Source organism: Hirundo rustica, chromosome 17 (genome assembly GCF_015227805.2).
Source record: "Hirundo rustica isolate bHirRus1 chromosome 17, bHirRus1.pri.v3, whole genome shotgun sequence".
Lineage (NCBI taxonomy): Eukaryota > Metazoa > Chordata > Aves > Passeriformes > Hirundinidae > Hirundo > Hirundo rustica.
The window spans coordinates 7977472-7997164 of record NC_053466.1 but is presented as its reverse complement, the minus strand read 5'-3'; the positions used below and the strand labels follow the sequence as shown (position 1 = coordinate 7997164).

The window sequence follows — 19693 nt, the reverse complement described above, 5'->3', positions numbered from 1 at the left end:
ACATAAATTTCAAGGAACAAGATGAGGCCTGTTCCTAACCGCTGTAGTCTGAAGGAAGGACAGCGAGTGGTTACTGCTGTGGTAAATCAGAGTTCATGATCTGTTGCTTGCCTCTTTGCCCAGACCATACTTACCTAGGTTGTATTAGGGATTAAGGGATAAAAGGATTAGGGATGAAGATATCAGTGATCCATTGCCAACAGAAATTTCTGGTTTGATAAAAATGTTACCTTCAAATGCTACTATGCAGGGTTGATTTGGCCAGCACAATACTGAAATTGAAATAACTTGGCTTGATAAGGATTTGCTGGTAATTTGTCCAAGTCGTTTGTGGTTAGGATGCCAGCTATGCCACAGCACTACAGTTTAAACACAGCTGCTCCACATCCTAGTGAGGGCCAGTGCCCAGGAGCAGTGTGCTGCAGTGCATTGCTGTTCCCCTGCACACTCCCACTGTGCTTTATCAGCCAGCTCTTCTCATTGGGCTGTTTCTCGAGATTCAAAGTGACCCCTGGTCTGTGGGGTTTGGAATTGAAAAGCAATATGAAAATAACAGATTTTTGGTTCAGACAAACAATGTACTTCATTGATTAGTTATGTTTAATTTTCCTAATCTTTTGAAGAACTAAGAGTTTAAAATGGAATGCCGTGATAATCCACTGTCTCTGAATTCTTTTTTAACGCTATAGATCCTGCTGGCTCTGCCTCATGGTAAACACAGTGTGCACTGAGCACAGAAATAGGAAAGGGCTTGTTTTAAAAGGTGATGTTAAACTTCCTTCACTGAAATATGTCTCTGCTCTCTTTTGTAGGACAAGGACTTAAAGGACTGGGCATGCTCAAACGTTGCTGTTCCTCTTCCCAGTTCTTTATTGTTGGTCATGTCTTGTGGCCTCTCTCAGCTTATCCACTAACTCCTTTGAGCCATTCAGGAGGGCGGTTCCTGGTAGTTTTGGCTTTTCATGCTTTCAATGAATCTTTTAAGCCTGAAGAATTGTAATTGACACTCCTATGCGTAATGCCCATTGTTGACCTGTTGCAGTACTGTACTGTACGTGCACCTACTGCTGCCCGTGTTTTAACTGCTTGCTTTCTGGTTTGAAAGATGCAGTGGTTCCTTTCACTCCTGGATCAATATCCAAGAAGATAATTCATTAACCTGTAAGACGTTTACACCATGAACTATGTTTTTCTGACTTTACTGAAGTCGCTGGCATTTATTTTTTTTTTTTTTTTTTTTTAGAAAAGCTACTATTCAGGGCACTTTAAGTCAGTGACATCCCAGATTTTTTTTGCACGTCCTTTTTAAATAGAAATGGTTGGTTAGCATCCAGCAGAGTGTACCATTATGCTATGGATCGCAGCATAAGTTGTGTTCATGTTAATCTTGCTTATGCACTTGTTTGGGTGTCCTGTGCTGTACATACAGGTATTCTATCCGGTGTAAGAGCCACATAGGAACCCAAGTTAACTGAATTCACCTAAGAAACATTTTTCCATGTATTGACAAAATTTGTACCTTTTTCTCCCTGCTTTTTCTAAGAGAGATCATTTACAGTTTACCCACGTTGGAAGCACAGTGCTCCCAAAGTTCCTACCACGCAGTAGTGTTTGTACGGCCTGTGCAAAGGCAAGGTGGCAGCTGCAGCTGCTGTTTGCTCCCTGAGTGCTGGAAGGGTTAACACAGACCACGATGGCACCATGACCCCATGGCCAGTGCTTTTCCTGGGCAAGGCAACCGTATCTGGTGGCAAGCAAGAAACCAAAATATGATGTTAATTAACTCAGTCTACATCCTGCATACCAATGAAATGCTTCAAATGAGGATTGATAGTTTTGACATTTGAATCTAATCACTGACATTCAGATTCTTGCAGAGAGGAACACTGCATCTTCAAATGAGAAAGTTTGATTTTACTTTTGCTCCTACAGCATGTCAGCATCTCAAGTTCATTTCTTGCAACCTACACTATGGTGATTTGTAATCAAGCCTCCATGAGCTCGTGACATGAAGTACTGTTCTGTTGTCAAGTACTATCAAACTTTTCTGATAATGCTGAGTTAGGACAACCAAACAAAGCTAGCACTAAATAACATTTAAAATTGTATACCTTTTAATGATCTTTTCAAGTATTTGTTACTGAAATTGTATAATGTGGAGTTTACTAGGTGTTATGTTCCAGTGCAGTGCCTCCTTTTCTTTCCCCACTGCTCTCTGTGGTGAGAAATTTGCCTTGTTTAAAATAATTACTGTGCCCTCGCATGACTGTTAAAGCTTTCTGTGCAAAGATGATTGTCTAAGTGCCACATGCCTATGATTGAGAAAAAAAAATAATCTATTGTTACCTCTGAGTTGTGTTCAACTGAAATGCTATTCAACAAATAACTTAGGAAAAATCATTCTATTTTTAGCTTTTCATATCTCTGCTGTCTTTTTCTCATTTTATTTTGGCAGCAGTGAAGAATGGATTGTATAAAGACTGCTTGCTAATATGAACAAAATGCACTTGTAATTCCTGGAAATAAATTTAAATCTTATATCTTCACATTAACATTAAGAATTAGTTTTTGGTTTCCTCTTGGGTTATGTCTTTGAATGGAAATCAGGTTCAATTGCTACTGTAGTACATAAGGATGCTGGCTGGTTAATAACTCCAGGCTTCCTCATACCATTTAGTCTGCTCTTCAGAGAAATCTAGAAAGCCATTAACTTAGAATCCAGTAGATAAGGGTGCTTACAAGATTCCATTTCAAAATTTTCTTTTTCCTATAGTTTAAGTATTAGTCTGCCAAAACTAATTTTTAATAAGCAAGGGTTCATCAATAAAGGGCATTTTCTATTAGGAAGTTCCTGTGATACATAAATCTCTGTTGTGGGGAACAAATTTGGAGCTTGGTCAGGATGCTGCACAAGTGGTCATGGAATCATGGTATGGAACCTATGCTAAAAACATTTCTGTAGAAGAAATACGCACTTGACTGTTGATACCAGTGTAGAAATTTCTCTCGACCTTTCTACACATCTCTACCAAAATGCTTTTCTCACTCAGTTTTGAAAAGTAGAAATATTTCTAGAATCTCTGCTACTTGCATGATCATCATTACAACAGGAATCATTTTTGGCACGGTTGGAAAGATGACTGTTACTGAAATTAGTTTGTAACACCTCAGTTTTAATTTATTAAGGAAGAACTTTGGCAGCTTACTTCACCTTTCTCTTTCCCAATTCTTTTTTTTTAAATACTTACTTTAATTTGGGATGTCTGGGGAGTCATAGACTTATCCTTGCATCCTGTCTTTCTGAGTGAGAAGCCGAGGGTTTGCTTTACCTAATGTCTGGTGCTTTGGGGCTTTCTTCCTTAACTACTTTTGCTGAATCCAATTGGCATCCATCAGGATCGGTAACCACATTCATCAGTCTTTTACTGAATTCAGTAAACATTGTTGGGTTGAATTTGTTGATGCATCAAATGCTGAAGCATGATTTTTTTTTTTTTTTTTTTTTTTTTTTTTTTTTTGGTCAGGTTTTGAAAATAGTTTAAAGAAGGTGCCTCTAACAACACTGTGTTAGGTCAGTTATTTCATCATTTTACATTGGGTTCTTTTCTTTATGCAGTTTTTATATTTCAGAGCGGAGAACAGCAACTCTTAATCGAAGTAGCTTGCATATTTCATGGTAAAGATGCTTTGGGAATAAGGAATGTAAACAGTTCACTGTCAAAAACATTCCAACCTTACAGCTGAAGAAAAATATGCAAACACAAAATTCTCATGGATGCTTTGGCAAACAAGCGTCTGACTCTGCCGTCCTGCCTGTGGCCAGACTCTTCCTCACGCCTGTGACACCAGAGCTGGGCCGCGTGCGCCGGGAGCTTCCGGGAGTGGCAGTGGGGACAGAACTCTGCAGTGGCCAAACAAAACCTGAGGAGCTGAGCAGGGCTTTCCTTGCAGAACGAGAGAGAGAAAAACCTGTTGTTGCTGCCCACTGTAATATGCTACGATATATTTATACCATGTCGAAGTTGTTTGCTGAGCAACTGTACTATAGATTTAAACTTTATTAATATATATTTGCTTATGTTAGTGTAGTTTATATAGTCCTTGGTTATTGATAAATTTATTGTGTTGTTACAGCACAGTGATATGGTATAAATATAAGTCTATACATACACACCATATACTTAAGAATTTGGTCCCTTGCATAGTACTTTTATATTTGTACAGCAATGTCTTCAAGCAATCCCAGATTTTAGGGGAAATATTTTTGTAAATGCAGTGGTTTAAACAAAAAAGTCCAAACAATCCTTTTACTAAGTTTTAAATACATTTGTGGTTCAAAATGATTTAGTTAACAATTGAAACCAAGACACTAAATTAGTGAAAAGTGCACATTAGTAAAGTGAAGCTTACAGTGGTTTTTGTAGCATGTGCTGTGATCAAACCAAGTGACACATCGGCGGAAATGTAGAAGTTGGACTACATGTGTAAATCTAGAACAAATTTTTAAAGGTTGCAGCTGGTTTACTTACTATTGTTGCCTTTTCTCGTGTTGTATCAGTGTAGAGCACTCTTAAAATACTCAAACCGCTTTGTCTTTGCTTTGTACTGTTGGTGCCTTCTTAGTCATGTACCCCACAAGTCCTGCATAGCTAATTTAGTTAATGGTAAGTTTAAAATAAAAAAGCAAAGGAAGATTTTATAAAAAAATAAATAAATCATTTTCTGTATGTTCTTATTCATTGTAACAATTAAACATTTATATTGTGACAGATTTGTGATTTGGTTAATCTGTATAGATCAATTGTAAGTAGCAAAGGTTTATATTTCGTCTTATTCTTTTGATGTTGTAAACGTTTGTGATTTTCTTTTTTAAATCAGGTAACTTAATGTTCTGTTTTGTTTTTGGCATCTGAATCTTGTAAAAACAAATGCAAAGAAAATCATTAAATTGTGTCCCTGTATTACCAAACCAGCATAGTTCCGTGCATATCTAGAACAACTGGGACTTTGCTTTGCCCTGAGCTGGTCCATTGGCTGATCCAAAACTGCCCCTCCTTGGAAGTGCAGGGGGAGCAGCCTGCAGGCAAGAGCTGTAACTGCTCAAGGTGTGTGTCCCCCTGTGGAACTGGGCCAGCTTGGAATTAAATTAGGGAAGCCATCCAAAAGGAAAAAAAAAACCCACAGATGAGCTTTCTTTATAGACAGGCAGAGATGTTTTATCTTTGGTATGAGAAAATGATGAAATCTTCACCTGCTGAGTGATGCAAATCAATTTCAGTGTATCTGATGGTTCACAGGCTTTTTTGACACTCTTTATATGGATGTTCATATTGCACTGTTCCCAATGAAATCTTGAAAATTATTGCTTGCATAATCCCTAGAAACCAAATGTTTTCATTTCAGTACAAAAAGGCTCTTCTCCAACCAGGGGTTTGAAATGTGAGAGTTCTGGGAGCAGTGCAAGTAAGTTCATATCCCTGTCATGGACTTCTAATTCTTCTTCAAAGTACTGAACTCTTTAAAGGTGTAGCTGGATAATGGCAGCTAAAAACTTCTCTAATTAATATGAAAAGTCAAAAAATGTGACCTGGAACTAAAGAAAGCTTAACTATACCTGACCGGTCTATAATAGCTCTGAGAATTGGCTTGTAAAAATTCATGTCTTGTTCCCTTCCTTGGCTTTTACTGCAGAGTACAGATTTCTTTCTCCCCAAGAATAATACAGAATTTCATTTTTGCCATGTTTCTGTGTGTTCCATTTTTGTTGGCTGTGGCTGTTCCCTGGCAGAAGGTGTGTTCACCATAACATGCACATCAGGGAGGGACTTCAAGGTACAACTGCACAGCTGCTTGGCTCCAGGAAGCTTTTGGCAAGCAACTGATTGACTTAATGTTGTTGTGATCCTTGTTTCAGTGGGATTAGTTTGAAATATCACACAGATTTCCTGTGTTTCACCAGAACTGGCTGTAAACTCCATCTGTAAGCTTCAGGTGTAGTGGGCATTCCTGAGCTGTTGGGCACGTGGGTTGGGGTGGTGGTTCCAGTGAGCACCCCTAGGTGCTGGGCAGATGCTGCACTCAAATACTCAGGAAGGCTGGCAAGGAGCTGCTTTTGAGTACAAGCCGTGTTTTTTGGAAGAGATTAATGTACGTCTGATGGCATAAAGCATAAAGTGTAGAACTCTGACACAGGACTTTGCAGACCAAAGATAATTCTGTGTTGTGCATGTTTCATCTTCAGTTATCCTGCTAAATTGCATATGTGTAACAGTGAAAACCTTAAAAAATCAAAAACATTTGAGGCATGTAGAAGACTCACAAACATCATCGCATCAACGTATGCTGTGTCTGTTGGTGGTTACCTTGCTCTGATGTGTCCTCTCACCACATGAGTCCAGGTGGCTTCAGAAGGAGTTCTAGAGCCTCAACTCTTCTTCCAAATGCAACTTCAGTGTGTCTGCTGAACACCACCCTGGTGTCAGAGGGGTTCACATCCCTGTCAGAAATGCAGCTCTGCTCATGAGCTGCTTGTGTGAAGCCTGGTCTTGGGAGTTGGATGTGAGGACTGTTCTGTTACCCCTCTGTCTGTTCCCTGTAATTTATAAATTACATGGATAACTCTTCATGTGTTTTCTAAAACTGCCTTTTTTTTCAGTACAACTTGCTATTGGCAGTTCACTTTTCTCTGTGTTTAAAGTGAGTCTAAACAAGTTGTTACAAAAAAATCTTTTTTCTACAGGATTTGTGAGCTTTCTGATGATAAACAGCAGATTATTGATCCTGTTAAACTGATGTACCTTGTGAATACTAAAAACTTCCTGCAACTTCCCTAAAGCTGCCTCTCATTTTCTTCTCAACATGCACACACACAGAGCCCATTTTTCCTGAAGCTCCTTCTCTTTCCAGCTGATTGATTAGTGGGGTAGAGAAATGTATGATCCTTCTAGTTTAGTACAGATGTAGCTTGTATGTGAAGACTGAAGAGAGAAGACTTCAAGTCTTCCATTTCTGATTTCCCTGAAAAGAGCAAGAAATACTTTACCGGGGTCTTGGCTTTGCAATGTTTTCTCCCCTAAAAAGACAGTAATAAAAACACTTGCATTTCTCTTCCCAGTCTGTGAGTTTGTGTGCACTCAGCTGTTGGCTGCTGCCTGCAGCACTGCTCCTCCTTGTCTCCTTGCCTTGCTGCTTGCACTGGGCTGACCTTTGATCTCACTGAGTTCCAGTGACTGCTCTTCCTCAGGGGTTTGCACTTTCCATGTTGGGATCTTTCTCCAAAGTCCCTTGTCGGCTCTGGCTTGATGACTTCACCCCTTTGTTCTTACTTTTCCTTAACTTGCACGCTTGTAGATTCCTGCAGTCTCACAGCTCTGCTTTTATTTGTGTCTTTCATTTTTTTGCCTCTATACAGCAGAGCCAAGGACATGGTGTGCTTCAGAGAGCTGGGTACGGGTGGCTGACCCTGGAGCCCTGGTTCAACTGCTGGCTCTGGGGAGAAAACCAAGATAGTGCAGAGCAGCTCCAGTCTGGATCAGCCCTGGGATGGCACCAGCCAGGGCATTGGCATTGCAGGGATCTCTTACTCCACCTTGCGAGTTTCATTCTGACATTGAACACACAACTTAGAAGTAATGGAAGATGTTAATCTCTATCTGTGATGTGTGATCTATGTCTGAAAATCCAGGCTTTTTTAGCAAAGAAACTCCAACAAACCCAAAGCTGTAAGAGAATGCCATAGAATTTTTTTTTTTTAATTTGCTATTACTAAAAGACTTGAGATGCATCTTTTAGGGAGGTGGTTTGGTTGTTTGGTTTGTTGTTTGTGATTTTTTTGTAACACCCAAGACTTAAATGGCTTGCTGTGAACATCTTTTTCTGCCTTAAAACTGCAAATGCAAAAATGCTGAATATTCAGAATTTTGGCTTGAGACTCACTGAACTGATGATACCACAAGACAGCTGGAAGGTTTTTTAGTCAAGCCTTTCTCCTAGGTCACCTTTAACTTTGATAGCTAGTACTGAAAAAGAAATTTGGAATAAAAATCCTTTCTTTGTTCCTGGAAGTGTTAAAACTCACAGACATTCTAACTTATAGTTGAGGCACTACTGACTCAAGAGTTCACGCTTTAGACTTTTTAATGCATTCTGTGTTTTTAAAAAGCTTTTTGTTAGTTTTTGTACACATGCATACCTTTGCAGGCTTTCTCAGTAGGTTTGTACAGGTGTGGAGGGGACACAAACTTGCAGGCCAGTTTGCCCACTCAAATATTTCAGTGGGTGTTGTGGCTGTCACTAGCTCCGTGTTTTGGTTCTGTTTCCCTTCAAGCAGTGTAAGTGCAGCACTCCAAACAAAAGTGGGGATTGAAAACAAAACTATTTCTTAATCATTCTGTTGTAGTTAAACTGAATATAAACTTGGATTTGAGGATATGCTTGGTATTTTGGATGAATTGTGTTAAGCTGTTTTTACAGCTGACTTGGTGACATTTCTGTAAGTAAAATATGCTGTTGTTCCAGCATGGCAAAGGTCTGCATAATTCATGTGCTCAACTTAATCACTGGTTTTCTTCTTGTGACAATAAATGGCATTGTACCAAAAGCAATATACCCTGTGTGCAGTTAGTAGTGGAAATAATTATTACTGTGCAGCTTGTATTTTCATTGTCTTTGCGGCCACTGCATGGATTGTGTGCACTGTCAGTCGCTCCAGGCTATTAAAGACGTCTGGAGGAAAACCAGGTCCTGAATAACACTGGTTTGCTTTCTAGAAGCTGCTGCTGTACTTGGAAGCAGAAAAGGGTTGCACCTGGTGCTGCATTAAGCTTATTATCTTGTGAGTCTTGTCATCAGAATACATCTAAGTCTAGAGTCTTTCTCCAGATTTGTTCCTTCACATTGTTCCTCTTGAGAAAGGCCCAGGCTCAACACCAGCATCATTAGAGCCGAGGATGATAAGAGAGCAGAAGGGCTTTTTTCTCTGCTTAAACTTGGGATTCTGCTAAACTGTACTCGGCTTTAGAGCATGGCACTGTAAAAAGACTTGTGGAATGCTGCAACTGGCTTTTGCTCACCAACTGCTTAAGACTAGATAAGACCTTACAGGCAATATGCAATGCTTGGGAACTCTAGTCGTAAGTTCTGTTCCCTCCTGCCCCCCAGTAGCAATTCTGCCCTACTGGCTCCGCAAGTAAACCAGCCCTGGATAACTCCCTTCAAAGGGAAGCTTTGGGTTTCATTTCTGGGTGCTCAAAAAGGCAAGATACTAAGAGAGTTTTCTCCATATCACTTGCATTTGACTGCTAGTGTAGTACTCATTATACTAAATTGTCACTGTACAAAAAAATTTCATGCTATAGAAATAAGAGGGCTGAAGACCTTGTTCTTCTCTACGTATATTCCTTCTTGCTTTCTAAGTCTGTAGAAAAATACCTACTTTCAGTTAGAGCTAAATAGCCTTTCTGCAATTCTCTGTGCACATTTTTCTCTGCTGCCTCCTACTCCTCTTAGATGTGACTTACTTTTCTGCTAATGGTGTTATAAAAACTGTAGTACTACAGGTGTCATGTGATAACTTGTAAATAAAATTACTGTAAACGCACAATCTAGTTATTTGTGGTGCTGCTCTGTACACGTGTGACACTGCCTTAGCTGTCAATCCTCACAGCATTTCCCTGGAGGATCGCTTGGGGATTATGAAGGTTGTGCCTGTGCCTTGTATGAGGAACCTTTTGCTGACCAGCCTCCACAGCAATCTGGTCCTATTGACAAGTTCCAGGCAACCCCAGCATTGACAGCAACTATTCCTAGGCAGGAACGTTGCTACATTATTTGCCAGCTGACAGCAAATCAACCCTTCTGTCAGACTGATTGTCAGTGGAGCAATAATACAGTTTTATTGAAATACCTCTAACCATTTGTATAGCAAGTACAGAACACAGGATTATTTACAGTGGGCGGCTGATGAGGAAGCTGCTGCTGGGGCGTTGTGTCCTTGGAGCCTCTTGGTGTTTCCTGTCCAAGTGAGAGCGGGGCGGAAGCGTGGAAGAGGTGTGACCTGTGTGGAGAACACGAAGTGCTGTGTTTTAGTTCAGAATCCACATGCGCTGCTCTGCTGCACTCTCTGCGGGTGTCGAGGCCGGCAGTGGAGCAGCAGAGGCTGCATGGCTGGGCTGGAGCAGAGGGACAGCAGGAATGCCAGGAGCTGGGAGACATGCTCAGGAGCAGTGCTCCCTCCTAGAAATCGATCTTGACGAGATGGAAGGAGCAGCCAGGTGTGAAGGCCTTCAGAAGGATTTGCCCTCGTGAACACAGGTGTCCCTGTGTTGTCATCAGGCAGTGCAGCAGCAGATAAAATTTAAGGGGTTTCATGTCTTTTCTTTGGGGAGGTGAATATGAAATACTTTTAGAAGTTATTCAAATGGCTGAATTTTCTGCAGTGCTGAAGAGAGAAGCAGCTTGTAATTCCCAACTACCTGAGGCTCCAGTCAGCTGTCTTTCATGTCTGCAAGGAAAAACTCACTTTTTGGAGATGACAGTATTTCTGCTTCCCAACTTTTAACTGCTTCTCTAATTCTTCATTGTTTTCTTCCCTTTAAACCTCCTTCCCTGCAACTGTTACATACAGGGTTTGGGAGCCTGAGTCTTCCAAAGGTATTGAAGTGAATTAAGAGGCAAATACCACATGGAAACATTTTTCTGGAAACAATTTTACTTAACATGGATCAAATAGTTTCTCAAAGCAGGAACTTGTGGCCTTTTACTACAAGGGGTAATAGAGTTTATTTACAACAAGCATATTAATCTAAACATTTAGCTCGAAGAATAAATACAAATACAATCCTTTTTAGAATAAAATGCCATGTCTGTAATAGCTATTGAATTAAATCTCGGGGGGGGAAAAGGGACTAGAAAACAAAAATATCTTCAAATCAATGTGCTTGATGAATGAAATTTGTGTGTGCAACAGGGATTGTCTGAAGGTGGTGATTAAAATCCAGGTGGGTTGGGTGGGTAGAGAGGTGAGCAGCAACAATGAAGCCTGTGGCATTTCTTGTATAAATATTTCTGTCTGCAAATTGCCACATTCCTCATCAAACAAAGGTAGCAATTAATAAGGCAGAAGAGTCTATTTCAGCTCTTAAGGTGCTCATTTCAGGATACTCAGGAATTGTCTTGGCATTCACTTGCACTGAGAATGGATTCATGATGACATGTTTGTGTTCAATTACTGAAATTTTGCATGTGTATATTTTGGTTTTACTTGAATGTATGAATCATTTGAATATCTGGTAATTTTCACTGTGAAAAGAATTGTGATTGCCTTTCAGTGATCTGTCTTGCTCCTGCTTGCTAACTGTGCTAGTTTTTGGAGCAGGGGGCGTGAAGCCTTCCATTCCCTGGAATAAAATAATCTTCAGGTAAACTAGTAAAAATTACAAACTCTTTGTATGGCCTGTTTAGGGGTAATAAATGCATCTGTAAACCCTTTGCACCTATTCAGGCAGTGAAATGCTAACTAATTTCTGAAAAGCTTGAGGGAAATACAGAATGTAAACCCAGCTCATGCTGTCTTCCTGTGAGCACAATTCCTCCTGCTGGAGACTACACCATGGGCTGTCAGCTTCCAGGGCTTGGCAATCAGCAGTTGCTACAATACTACTGGGTGGGTTTTCCAATGCCATGCTGGTTTTCTTAAACCAGCCCCAAAACTGGATTCACCCAGTCCAGTGCCCAGTCTCCCTGAGGAAGTAATGGGCACAGCCAGAGGTGTGCTGCCTGGTATCTTCTTGCAATGATTTTGTTTCCATTTGATGTCTTGTGCAATCATTTATTTTCTCTTTAGCCCTCTTACACTTTAAAGGCTGTGCTGGGGTCAGATGAATGCCTGGCCTTCCTGGATAACAGGCAGTCCATCCTTGTGGGATGACAGAGATAGTGCTAAAGGCACCCTTGCCCCCCATACATTGCAGATGTGTTAATGAACAGACTGGGAACAGCCTTGCTCTCACAGTTATGGGGGTGATAAAAGAGTGAATTAACTGGGAGAGGAGTTGCTTGGAGTCTGCTGGCAGTGCTGTGAGGAGGAAGGGACAGGAGGTCGTGTGAGGGACAGACAGGGTAAGGTGGCTGTGCCAGGGGCAGGAAGCAGCAAACTGGAAATGGAGAAGGAAGAGAGAAGGAGAGAAAGGGCCAGAGCTGTGTGGAGCTACTCATGGGACTGCAACTTAGAAAAGGTATGAAAGACTTTTAGATAACAAGGTACTGATACTTGGAGCCCCCTGAAGTTTTTAAAGGAGCACTCTTGAGTGATGTGGCCATCTCGATGATGACACATCCTGAGAATTTTCTGTAATTCAGTGCCATTAGATGTAGCTGAGTTCCTGAAGGCAACCATAGAAAAATTCTGCTGGAAGGAACTTCTGAAGGTCACCTGGCCCAAACCCTGCTGACAGTGCAGATGTGGTGACCTGGTCACCTCTGGGCTGCATGGGGCTGAAAAGGACCTGCTCAAGGGGAGCAGGGATGTAGATCTTCAGTTCATACTTGTTAATACCTTATACTGCTAAACTCTGCAGTTTTTAAGAAATACAGTGATCAAGACAGATTTAGGCATGGAATCTATCCTTTAATCACTTCCACCCTTATTTCAGTCCCGCTGGGTGTAGGGTATGAAGGGAGCTACCCCTCGCATCATTTTTCTGTTTTGACTGGGAGACATTGGCAGTGAAGGATGATCCTGGTTTGTACAGAGCCTTCAGCTGCCGCAGAGATGCAAAGGCTGAGCCCCTCGCAGCACAGGCTGCCCTTCCTGGCACTGCCACAGTTCGAGCTGTTCCTGCTCCCGGGCTGAGCTTTCATTCTTGTGCCACATTGCACGTTTCAGGTACTGGATTTTACACATATTTTCTACAGATCAAATCCCGTTTTGTGTAATGTTTGCTATTAGTTTTGTTCGCTGGTCAAATTTTTCAGCAACGGTGATCTAGTCTCCAGAAAGCAAAAATAACAGATAAAATCGGCCCTAGAAATGACGTAATGACACTTTATTCAGTCTTGTAATAGAAACCTTGCCTCCGTTTAAATCCAAATAAGTGCTTTCGAAGGAAATAAGAAAGCGTAACCGCAGCTCAGAGCTCAGTGCTGCAAAGCTGTGGGGATGGTCATGGCTGTGCTCAGGCCATCTGCTGGGGGAAAGCTGCCATGAGCTGCGTTATACAAATAAAGACCTTGCTGACGGCACTCAACCACGATCATTAAAAAGCAGGATTTTTAATAATATGAATACCCAGACTGTCCAGAAAAATATCATGTAAGTCTTCTACTTTAGAGCTCCAATGTTTGTTAAAGGCTAATCTAGTGACAGGGCACAACACAAACATATCTCTGAAACTGTAGATGAATCATTTCTATTTTTATGTAGTGGGTTCAGGGGTTCTTTTGTTTTGGGTTTGGCTATTTGTTTAGCTGTGTTATTTTAAAGCAGTCCGAGTCCTGCAGTGAGTGTACAGTATGACTGGTCAAGGCAGTAGAAATCAGGATTTAAAGACAATTTTGTTGCGTGGGACTGATTTGATCATTCTTCCTTTTTTCCCCTCGTTTCTGGTGCAGGTCCAAGCAATTCCAACCACCTACGAAAAATGCACCCCACCGTGCTAGGCAGTGAAGCACAGAAGCAAGGTGAGGCACTGGGAACTTAATATGAATATTAACGATTATGATTATGCTAGTTATGATTGTCAAAATTGGTACAATCTGTTCTTCTCATCTCTGTTCCCATCCCCCTGTTCCATACATACTGGCAGAAGTATCAAAAGAGCAATTCAAGATAGAGGACTAAGAGAACAGTATTATAGCTTGTAACACGAAAAATGAACTTTACCAGCCTGTGGCTGTGTTTTATACCCCCAGCTAAGATGACACATTTCTCCCTTGTAACAATATCCAAGGGGTTGCAGAATCTTGTTTGTAGCAGCAGCAAAGCCTCTTGTGGGAAGTTCCTGTATGCTGATGCTCAGGGGATTTTGCTGGTTCCAGTAGCTTTTCTGCCAGTTTCCATGCCCTGCTTTGCACCCTGCTCACCCAGTTAATGCTGTCTGCTCTGCTCTATAATTCTTTAGCTCACACAAGAGCAAGAATCAGCTTTTTGATCAAATGTGAGTTATGTTGACTTCTGCTTGTGTGCTCCTGCCAGAGCAGCTGGTTTAGTTTTGTCCTGTGCCCCCTGAGCCATCCAGAGGTCCCAAAAGGAACCCAAGTCTGAGATACCCCAGAAAGGCACTGGAATGTGGATATTTCTGGCAGAACAGGGTCTTCTCAAGGATACCGGGGAATATAAAACCAAAACATAGGATGCAAAACAGGTTTCAGAAAAACACAGGACAAAGGCACCTGTGAGAGTTCCTTTGCATGGTATGCCAGCATCGGCACTACTTTTCTGGAATATATGGATGCAGAGAAAGATGTTGAAGATTGTAACCCCCAGCTGGTGTGGGTAAGATCCACCTGAGCGCTGGCCTCTCCAGAACTTAGATAGGTGAGATGGCGTTGCAATATTTGCATTTCACCCCTCTGTTACCAGACAACAACCTTCTAACCTGGCACAGTGTGGAACATGAAGCAGCAGCATTACCTCTGCCTTTATTTTAAGTAATTGTTATTACATTACATTACACACGCCTGGTAACTTTTATGTGTAGTGCTGGATGCTGCTGTCTCGAGCAGATTTAAGAGAGTCTCTTATAGCTTCCTCCCACCCTTGTTCCAGTCATTTCAAACACGGATGATGCTGTGGTTGCAGCAGCCTGGCCACCCCGTTCCTCTCCTGTGCTGCCTCCCTGGGCCACAAGCTGCAGTAATCCCTGTGCCAGGCTCAGCAAACATTCTGACAGACATGTCAGTACCAGAGCAGAACAGAGAGAGCATTCAGCAGCTGTATAGCACTGCACAGATCACAGCAGGTACGTACTGTGTGCAAAGTGCCTCCTGACCAAGTGACACACTCAATGCAAAGATTTTTTTCTTGGTATGAAATCTAGCAAGGAATCATTCACAAAAAACTGTAATGCAGGTCTGAGTGGATTTGCTTTATGAAATGGGTATGATGTACAGCAGAGAGAGCGAGACTTTGACACTATTAACTCACTGTGGCAGTCTTGCAGACCTGTACTTATTTTCAGATTTCTGAGCATGTCTGCAGGGGATACAAAATGGATTTTTAGACATGGAATGTTTTCCAGCTTGGCAGCTACATTACAAGGCAAAGGTGCTTTGTCACTCACGCCTGAGTATCATGGATGCTTTGTATGACATAGCAAGAGAGACTGTTCTTGCTATGCATATTTTTCTGGGGCTTGTGACTCCTTGGAAACAGGCACTTCCTTTGTTTCCACATTGTATGGATGAGGAGATACGTCTTCCATGTTAACACTGCCAAAATATGGGTGCAGCCAGTCTTATCCTGCCTTGTACTCAGTAACCAACCCTCTACCAGTTTCTGCAATCATAATTTGTGTTCGCTTGATCTCTGCAATCTTGCAACTGTGGCAGTATCTTTAGAGATGAATGTAATTTCTACTGTGCCTGTTAGAAGCTCTATCCTGTAACACACAGGCTGACACACGACAGAACAGAACATGCAGCGTGCCCTGGCAGCTCACTGCCTTTCTGCTGCCAACACTGAAGGTGCTAAATGTGAGCCATTTACTTTTCTGCAGCCTGAAGAAAATACCTAGTTGTGCTATACACCAAAACATGAACTTACATAACTGGGACATGATGCAGGCACTAGCTGAGCCATGTGGCCAGTGAGCCGGGCTGTTGGCAGCCTTCTGTAATTCCTGCTGTGTGTTTTCTCCTTTCCTGTGCTGAGTTCATGGTTTGAGTGGTTGAGCAATCAAATCGAGGCACTTACTGAACACAGTTCAGGGATGGCAGGAAAAGGTTAATTGAAAGGTATCTGGTTTTTTCTTCCATTCAAATGCTAGCATTTTGTTTAATGACAACCAGTTGAAAAACATATTTGTTTTAGAAAAAAAGAATGCTGCCAAAATAAACAACACTGATCTGCGTTTATGTTTTGGTAGAAGCTGGAGGCCACTCTTGAAGGTAAATGGTGAATTGTTTTACTGGCCACAGCAAGTTAATAATGAACATCAACATTAGTGCAGGTTGGAGTCAAAAAGTGCTGGTATTTGCTTGTTCTCTGCGTGGCTGAGACTCCTCTGACAGTAAGCAGGAGGATGTAACCAAATACTGTGATTGGCAGTGCTACACAGGGAAATGGGCAATGCTTGCTTGGGCTAATCTTGTCTTCAACCTGTCTCCCCATTTCTCTATTACCAGAAACATTTGAGCCATTTGTCCTAAAAGTTATAAAGGAAGTTCACACACCTATTCATCAACATTTATGTAAGAATGATGGCAAGAGGCGTCAACCCGCTATCAAGAATCAGTGCAGGTTCAGCCACAAGATGGAGCCAGTACAGTACCAGGCACATCTTCCCAGTGGGATGAAGTGTTAGGCTGTTTTGTCTCGAAATCCTTCAGCAGTTTTAATAGGATTGTTCACTTCTCAGTTACTGAGATAGAGTTGGAAAAAACAAAAATCAGAAATATCTAGTATTTAGGGTACAGAAATGATATATAGCTTGTTCCAACCTACAAATGAAACTCTGATCACAAAGCATAAAAATCAGCAATGCTTTTTCTTGAGTCTAAATAAAACTGGTCTTTAGACTCAGTTGCATTCTCCAGGGGTTTATGGAATTAAATGACCTACGGGGAAAAAAAGAAGGAAAGATTAAGAGGAGGGAAAACTTACAGGGTGGCAAATAAGGCCTTTGAGTTAATCTTACGGAATCGGATGTATCAATACAAGTAATAAAGCAGCAGAGGCTGCTCTAGCAGTTGCCACAATGAATTTAAAAACCCCAGGGTGAAGAGCAGGAAGACAGGGGTTGCTTTGTATGTTCTCCTTCCAGCAATTTTTGTAGACGCTTTTTAGATAAGTTACTAAAAAGAATATGTGTCAAGTTACAGTGTACAACCTTGTGCTCTGATAGTAACAGAACATCCATGTTTTTTCTTGTTAATACTGTTCTTCTCTTCAATCTCCTTCTCACTCAGTTTCAAAGTTATGCTAGACTCATATTAATTACAAGAAAAGCTTCTATTTTTGTCCTTCTCAGAAAATTTCCATGGCCAACATCACTCTTTACTTATTATATTTATCTCAACATTGCAAAAAGAATCAGCTCTTTAGTATCTGTCTTCATATAATTCCAGAGAATAATTTGATGCCCTGTAAACATTAGGCCACAGGAAGTCAATCCTAATCAAAATCTGTTTTGATTTAATTTTTCCTAGAGTATTGCTTTGCTGTGGAAATCTGTAATTCACCTCTGAATCGAAATGAAATTCACCTTCTGTGAAAAACTCCAGGTGACCTGCTGGTCATCCCTGATAACAGATGCCTTCTGTTGCCCCTTAAGACAAGATATTCCTTGTTTTGAAGTAGGAACAGCAATTCTGAAATGCCTTTGGGGATCTCAACGAAGAATCAGTTGAACTGATTAATTAATTGCACAGATAGATATGATCTGAACAGGATCATATCATAGATATGACTATCTGAACAGGAAAAGGACAGTCCCATGCTTGAATCCACTGCTGGAACCCACAGCTCAAGAAATCTTTTGATACCTTGGAAAAGGATCTGAGAAGAGATATAGAAACAACTTAGAAATTGAAAAATGTGCTTTATCAAATGCTATTACTTAAAAGGATGCCCTCATGCCCTACTGTCTCCTCTATCTTACGGAGACAGAGGAAACAGCAGCTAAAAAGAAAAATTAAACACATTTGAGGGAGAAATAAGATATATGTAACTGTCAATGAGAGTAATTAATGACTGGAACAAGGAATTAACAATTTGTAGAGACAGGATGTTCTAAGGCACGTTTCCCTCAGGGATGTTCTGGCTTAAATGACAAGTAATATCAGCAGTCACATGGCTTCTGTCCCACGGTGAGTTGTACCACATGATTACAATAATCCTCTGGCTCTATTTATCTGTGAAATGACAGAATATGCTTGTGCTGGATGCCCTAATCTGGGCAGGATGGAAAATGAAGATGGGAATATAAGTCTAGGTTTTAAGATGAGGAACATATCTCTTAGAAGAAAGGAAAAAAAAAAGGAAACTGAACAATCCCAACACAGAAAAAGCTTGAATCCCTGCCTCTAGTCAACTGTTTTGCACATATAGGCAAGCATATGCATAATGTGTTTCTACAAAACACATATAAACAGAAATTTAATCTCTGTTTTTCTGTGGCTCACAAAACACAGGTTTAACTTTCCAGATAAGCAACAGCTGGCCAACAGTCAGCTAAGGAGTTGATAGCTGCATGAAATAGATGACAATCCTACATTAGGGCGGAGTTTTTAACATGTATGCATACATTGAAAAGCTTACGTAGTTCTCTTTATTCTACTACCTTTTCCTTTCCCCTCAGAAAAACACATCTTCTGCTTTCTCTTCTGCTAAATAGAGACAATCCCTGCTAGCATCTGATTTTTTGATTTAAATGCTATGGTACTCATCAAGTGCAATTACTTTCTACGTGTTGTTGTGCTGGTTTACTGTGTTGCCACTCCTGTTTGCATGTTAAATATTCCAGTGTACTGTGTAATTTACTTACCAGGAGTGAGCAGCTGGAAAACTGATGATGCCGTTTCCAGTCTCCTAGTAGAGTGCAGTCTGCTCCTTGACTACAATCTCAATGTTTCATGCTAGAGGCACAGCCTCCAGCCCTCCCCGCATTCAGAACCACAGAGCCTCTATCAGGGAGGGGTTAGAACAGTCCTGGCATTTCAGTCTCCAGAGGTGATCTAGACATCACCCCTTGCAAAGGAGCTTGAAATAACTTAAAGAACTACTGCTTCTTTTTCAGCGATGAGGAGGAACTTACAGAACTAACAGACAGGATCTGTGAATCCTGCAGTCCCAGAGCTTGTTGTTGATTGTGCCAGATATAAACACAAATGGAAGAGTTACAAATTCTCCCATTAGAAAAACTGTGCTGTAAGTTTAAGAGATACACACAGGTATTTACACCCTACAATTATCTGTTCTGCTCTTGAGTCTCTTGAGAGACTTTCACAAAGCCAACAACCAAAGCCATAAGGAGAAGGAGACACAACCGGGTTTCTCCACTTACACAGCCTGCACACAGTGTCTGCAGTTGCATCTGCTTTTTGAGGATAGACAAAACTTCATCTCTCCACAGCTTGGTTAGTACAAAATACAAATATCAGCGATAAATACAGCTGTCACTTGTTCTTATGATCACCATTTTCATTACTGTGCTTATAACATGATGATTCTTTTGTGGGCCTTATATTTTTGTTTAAAGACCAAAAGAAGTATTAAACAAAACTCATCTCTTACTGTTATCACGTAGAGAAAGGTCTAGGTTTTCTACTGAAAGTTGATATTAAATTATTTAAAAAAAAAATCAGGGGAAAAAGATAATAAAGTTTAACCTAGCTACTAAAGCATGTTGATGCTTGAAGGGTGTGTGTGCTGGTAATTCCCTGGAGAACCTCTTTTCTCTAGGTAGGACACTTGTATATCTGTTAGTCTGAATATTAGAAAAGTTTAATCAACATCTGGTTTTGCTATTTCAAAAGT

General features: G+C 40.9%; 1 protein-coding gene across 1 annotated transcript in view; it reads left to right on the top strand.

Moving 5' to 3' along the window:
• MAPK1 (mitogen-activated protein kinase 1) overlaps positions 1–4969 on the top strand; it is a 33200-nt gene extending 28231 nt beyond the window's left edge. Inside the window, exon 9 of the mRNA XM_040081312.2 lies at positions 813–4969. The gene's annotated coding sequence lies outside the window, so the exon portion shown is untranslated. The remainder of the gene's footprint in view (positions 1–812) is intronic.
• The last annotated feature ends 14724 nt before the right edge of the window (positions 4970–19693 follow it).